At 32.1% G+C, this 7111-nt stretch overlaps 1 protein-coding gene across 1 annotated transcript in view; it reads right to left on the reverse strand.

The window, feature by feature from the left end:
* The window catches only part of LOC106720235 (glycine receptor subunit alpha-1), a 28105-nt gene that overhangs the window by 17328 nt on the left and 3666 nt on the right, over positions 1 to 7111 (reverse strand). The gene's annotated exons all lie outside the window — the stretch shown is intronic.

Consider the following 7111-nt stretch of genomic DNA (forward strand, 5'->3'; position numbering starts at 1 on the left):
GGATGTCTGAAAGTAGCACCGGTACAAAAATTGAGAAGTAAAAGATTAGCGTGGTATGGGCATGTTATGAGGAGGGAAGAATCGCATGTGGCAAAGAGAGCGTTAAGTATGAGTGTGAAGGGGTACATCGGTAGAGGTAGGCCTAGGAAGAGATGGATGGATTGCGTGAAAGGTGAAATGATCAAGAGGGGGTGAAAATGAAGATGACGGCAGACAAATTGATTTGGAGGACGGAAACGTGGTGCCTCCAACCCTACGTAAGTGGGACAAGATCAAAGAGATGATGATGATGAATCATCTTTTATATTTTCAATAATAATTAAATAGACAAACTGGAATTTTTATAACTGACTAATAATTCACTAAAATTACTAAAATAGTTAGTTAAATTTTCTCCCAACTCGCAAACTAAATAATATTAAATGTATCAAAAGAGTCACGCGGTGCAAACACGAGATGTAATCGTGCTTCGCAGTTGTAGAACAAACGTTGTTATTAATGACTCGCTAAACAGAGTACTGCAGTATACGTACTTTAACAAAGTTCAACATAAATTCTAAAAAGACCGACAAATGTATAAAAAAAAATGGACCCATCTGCAAGCACTTCCTTTCGATTAAAATAATTTTTATCAAAATCGGACCACCAGGGGCGGAGATTCGCAGTAACACACATAGAAAAAATAAAAAAATTCAGTCGAATTGATAACCTCCTTCTTTTTGAAGTTGGCTAAAAATACATTACTCTCTTGTCATTCGGGTAAATAAACATTTAATAATTGTTGAAAATCTACGTTGAGTTATAAATAGTATTATCGGTGTCTTTAAACATGAATCGGTATATAAGTAAAATAGGAAATAAAGACTGTTTCAAATGAATGAATTCAAACCTACGTTTTCATATGAAATCTTATTTCCAGTCAGATATTAATACAATATTTTATCATAGTTTAATCATTATTTTAAATAATTTAACTCTGTAGCAAAAAATATGACTGGTTTTATCACATGTCATATCTGGTCAAGGTTCTAATCTTTGTTCTACATCAAGTAATTATTTTCTTTTTCATTAATATGAAATCATTATTTAACAAACTTACTATTGTTAATCATTATCTCCCTGGCCTTTTCCCACTCACGTGTGGTCGGCGCACGAGGTTTTACGAACCTTAAAGTTTTGGCTTATTTTTTACAGCCGGCCGCCTGCCTGTCGTCAACCCTACTTGGGAAGAATATCTTAAAATAAAATATAATATAAACTAAATAATTATAGCTAATTTCAAAAATAATTCAAAATTGCTTCTATAAATACACTAACAATAAAACTGAGTAATAAAATATAAATAGAACAAAACTTACTATTGTTTAGTGTCATATAAATAAATAATTCATTCAACTGTTTGCATATTGTTATTTAAACAAATATTTTTCTTCTTCAATTCTTTTCTAATTGAAAATTAAAGCAGTTTTTTTTTAAATTCAAATCATATTTAAAGTTTTTTTATTGTATTGGATACAAAGCGATAAATTAGAAATCAAATGGATGTTATCTTCACTTCGACATACATACAAGGCTGTGTTTATATGAGATTGTAATTTTTACTTGTTACAAGACACGCAATAGTCATCAATGCTACACGATGCAAAATGTCTTGCTCTAATAAATCTGTATTTATCATTATATCAGTGAAACCGAAGAGAGTAAAGATATAAATAAAATATTTAAGATTAAGACGTCTTTTTAATTTAATAAATAGTTGTTGGAAAATAACTGAAAGAATTCTCCACACAAAATACCGAGTATATATCAACCTCGGACCATTCAAAGGATATGTCGAGACCTAGATAAAGTTAGGCATGATTTATGTTGGTTCACTTAAATTACCAAGAGTGATAAGCCAAGATCTAAATAATTTATCACTGAAGACCACATATATGAAGATTTTGTGTACAAAAATTTAATAATAGCGAAAATCAAACAATGTAACTAGTTGAGAAAGTTTTCCTTTTTTTTAATAATTTCATATAACCTCAGACGTCTTTGCGGCATGCATGAAGGGCGTGTCATGCGATGTTACATGCAACTAAACATATAACTATACATATAATATAACAATAAATTTATTTATGCAAATTATCACATTATTATCTAGAGCTATTAGAACACCTTATTCTTAATACAAAATGATAAAATAAAAATAAGGGAAAATTAATAAAAATATTTTAATGTAAAGTTAGGCAATTATGGCCTAACCAAGTTATAAAATAACATTCAAATGACGGTGCCATCTAAAAGTTCTACATTATAAATTTAATAAGATAGCCAACGCTCAGCAGTTTTGATAGAAGGCGAAACTTGACCTTGGGAACAACACATATTAATAGAAGTTTAAATATTCAAAAGGTAACGATTTAATATAAAATAAGACCGTCCGAGGCTCAGTGTTTACTCATTTGACTTGTAAACAACAGCTCAAGGTGTGATCCCGCCGTGTACCAAAATGTTTTCCATTATCGAATTTCATATGTACATTTATCCGTTGTTACAGCGAAGGAAGACATTGTCATGCAAACTGCACATATCTGCGAAGAAATTAAAATATGTAAGCAAAGTCAACCAAAGCACTGGGCCGTCGTGGTTGATTGTGGCCTAGTGACCCCTAACTTGGGTAAGCTCCGAGCCCTTCCGTGGGTCCCAAATGAGCTGAAATATAAGTTAATTAAAAATATTCTTCTAAAGATACTTGAAATTATTTTGAAGATGATAACGGTTGATGAAACGAAGACATAAACCACAAAGCAACTTCAGTAAGATATAATTACAAAGAACGGCTTAGGAGCTTTCCTTGAGTTTCTTAGAGGAAGCTTATCGAAAACCATAATTTAATGAGCTCTCCGAATGCTTCCTTTGAAATACAAATATTTTATTGTGTAACAGAATTAAATAGGGTTTTCGGTTAACTAATTATGTTTTATGTGTTATTTGACTACTTGAGAAAATGCTGAAGGAATGAATAAATTTTTAAATTGACGAGTCGCTACCATTATGTATTATATTTCTATGAAAACTTATTTTTCAATCATATCCATGAGAACGAGTACATGGTCATAATTTTTGTATTATTGTTTTTAATACCTTAGTAATCTAATCGAATTTATGGTCTTGTTTATTTTGTTTTGCATTTTTTTCAATAAATTACAATTTGTAATTTTAAAATGCAGCCAGTATAGATGACGCTATCACATTAGCTATTGCCTCAGTATCGTCAGGTTTTTGGATTCTTTACGGTTAGGGTTAGATTATTTACTAGCTGCCGCCCGCGACTCCGCCCGCGCGGAATTAAAAAACCTAATAAGTAGCCTATTCAGATTGTGTTCTACATCTGTTCTACATCCCTTGGGCTGTTCCGGTGATACCTTCAAACAAACATCCATCCATCCATCTAGACATTCGCATTTATAATATTAGTATGATTAGCTAATCATTTTGGTAATTAATTAAAACACACAACATAATTAAAATAATCTTTGAATCTATTATTGGGTTCAAGCGTGAGTATCACAAAGTACACAAAATTTATTTGTGATGAGTGGTCACGCATTACAACACGTGGAATGGGATAAGCTCCGAGTGAATACTACTCGTAGTTTAGTGCCAATTAGACGACCTCTGTACTCCCCGCGGCTTGCGGGCTTTTGATCCGATTTCATCGACTTTTTCCCTAAGGGATTACCATCTCGAATATATCTGCTCGAATAATCAGAGGAAGGAGATTTGTACTGTTCAAGATATTTTTTTTTTCAATCTTTGAGATCTCTACCGTATTCATTTATACGAAAATTTCCACTGAAGTCCTAATAAGGTTGTTGACATTAGTTAAGGATTCCTGTTTTGCCAATATCGGAATACCGAATAAGTATCGACACTATCTGTACTTCAAAGTAGCCGTTTTTAATCTTACTAATATTATAAATGCAAATGTTTGGATTTATGTTACAAAGTATTTTCAGAACGGCTCAAAGGATCTCGATGAAATTTGGCATAGATGTTGAACATAGTTTGAAAGCATACAGAAACTACTAATTAATTTTTAATTAATCGCGCGCGGACAAAGTCTCGGGCGACAGTTAGTCAGTTTATAATAATTTGTCAACAATATAATAACGTTTTCAGGATGTTGATGAAACTCCCCCGATTCTGTAGTGCCTCCGTCATGTTTGCCCAGGCTCAAACCGACGGATTCCATGCAATTATCAGAAAAAAGGTAGCGTCACTGGTGAGGAGGCTCCGGGAGAGTGACAACAGCATCCTGAAAGCAATAGCTAGCGACCCTAAGGCGCCTGTGCTGAGACATCTCGTGCGGACTATGATCCCGCAAGGGATGTCTCCTAAATATATGACGAATTAGAGTTTCATACATGTAAATTATACATATTTTCCACTAGTACTATTTCTACTATCCCTAGTCATCTAAGTTTTAAGTTTTTTGTAATTTACTAACCAAATATGGATCTATGTTGTCCGAAAATAAAGAATTTGAATTGAATTGAAAAATCACGAAATTTATACAAATTGAAATAAAATTAGGTTACCATAAAATAATAAGTGAGGAAGTGGATTTTTCCGCAAACCATCTGATTCTATTTTGTACAATTTTATAAGTCAGTCTCCACTTGAAGCCACTTTATGTTTAACGACCCGATTATCATTACGGACGTACAATTGTCCATTCCATCTGGTTCTAGCGTAAACCATGTATAAACATTGGTAATTGTGAGAGGAAATTTGAGCTAGTCATAGGAAACGAAAATTTTTATCTTATTTACAGACAGTTTTGAGGAATATTTCGACGCTGTTATTTACATTTCAATATGGAACTAGTAACCGGTAATAACTTTGCTTAGGAATATATTACTAATATTATAAATGCGGCTGTTTATATCGATGTTTGTTTTAAGGTATCTCTTGATCGGTTGCATGGATTTCGATGAAATTTGGTACAGATGTAGAACATAGTCCGGAAGAACACATAGGCTACTAATTAAGTTTTTTTCAATTCCGCTTGGACGGTTTCGTCGGCGACAGCTAGTAATAGATAAAATAATTGATAAGTAGTCAGAGATTTAGTAGGATCTAGTTATTTGTGGTATTAAAATTAAGAGATTCTTTGTTGCAACTACTACTCCTGTTAAGGATGTTAAGAATTTGTAGAGGTAATGGTGTAACTTTAGCTTCAGAAAGTCAATAATAATCGAAACTTTAATATCTTAATACAATTATGTATATTAAGTCATTTAGAGAATACTCCATGGGAATAAGGCAAACATTACATTTATTAATAACAGCCATACACGAACCTGGTGTTATTCGAACATCACGTGATCGCTGTCGACGACAGTATATAAATCCGTCATAAAATAATATAGCATTAGTTCAGTAAATACCTTTGCAGGCAACATTAATACTCCAAATAAACTAGAAAATGTTGCCTCATTCTATCTAATCCAAGTTAAATAGGATAAGAAAAAACTACGTAGAACTTTTCATTTGAGTAAACAACTATTTAAAAACTACTCAAGATAACAGATAATTTATCATTTTAATTAAAGCAATGTTATTTAGCGTTGTTAATTGTTAATGACTGGATTTTCAGATAAACGTGATACTGCGCCTCCTTATTTTAAGTTTAAAACGTTATTACAGATTCATTTCAAATAAGATATCTGTAATAACGTAAGAAATTGAACAAGGTAAGGGCTTTTCATAAAGACGTATTAAACCTTTTTTTTAGATTTAACGATATTGTTAATACAATGACTTGTATCCTTATTCCTTATAGATCTCTATTTAAAAGAAATAAATTTATTCTAACTGTTTTAATTACTCGCCCTTAAATCACAATTATAACCTCTTTAAATGAGATATGCTAATTACAACTTGACCTTGACCTATATAGGTCTACGAGTTTTACAAAACGCAACTTACTCGCATTTTTGAACGACATACTCGTGCTTATTGTACTGACGACGTGGTAATGTTTTTAAGTTAAGAGTAATTTGTATTTGTTTATTTAATAGCTGTCGTCCACGACTCTGTACGCGCGGCATTAAAAAAAAATCTTTATTAGTAGCCTATGTGTTCTTCCAGACTATGTTCTACAACCGATAAGATCCGTTGAGTCCTTCTGGAGATACCTTCAAACATCCATCCATCTAAATATTCACATTTACCTATATAATATTGTTAAGATTTATTTATTTATTAAATCAACAATTGAATGTTCAAAAAGCACGAACAGATACAAATATCACACAGATAATAAAACAGAGGAACATACAGATAACAGGCGTACACAGCATTCACAAGAAAAGGTTTAGATATAAATATTATATACAAAACTTCAAAATCTTATAAATATCAATTTTATGAAGACGTTATTTAGCAGAGTTCTTAAATTACAAACAGTATTTGTGTACATCAAGCAGACTAAGTTCTTACCTTATACGTGAAGTTCTTACGTTATACGTGGAAGCTATCATGATATATTTTGTAATAAATTCTCTTTATATATGTCTTTATTTCTCTTTTTATACAAAAAAATAATTTGATAGCAGAACGCTTAAAAAGTGAAACTTATGGAAACGTACACGACAAAAATATTGATCGTATAGCAGTGTTTGCAAGTTCATTGTTTCATTTCCAACTATTTTTTTCTATGAATTCGCCTACGTGCTGTATATAACATTTCATTAATCTAGAGAGATCCAAATATTAAAAGAGATTATTCTAATTTTCACCAACTTTAATTCTTTGTTTCACTCATGTTTAAGAAGTATATTGCAGTCATATTTAAAGAAAGAAAGAAAGAAAGAAAGAAGGAAAGAAAGAAAGAAAGAAAGAAAAAACATTCATTCCCACACAAAGAATATAAAACCAGAAAAATAAAAAAACACATACAACACATTCGATGGAACTCCACCAGAATCAGTAAGCGCGGCCGTGAGCTCGACTCACTGTCGGATTTACTTGATTTTGAAATCATAGCGCCATTAGAGCCCACCCACTATCCCCATACATTGGGACACACCCCGGATGTGCTTGACATTGCAAT

The sequence above is a fragment of the Papilio machaon genome, chromosome 5 (assembly GCF_912999745.1).
Source record: "Papilio machaon chromosome 5, ilPapMach1.1, whole genome shotgun sequence".
NCBI classification, from domain to species: Eukaryota; Metazoa; Arthropoda; class Insecta; order Lepidoptera; family Papilionidae; genus Papilio; species Papilio machaon.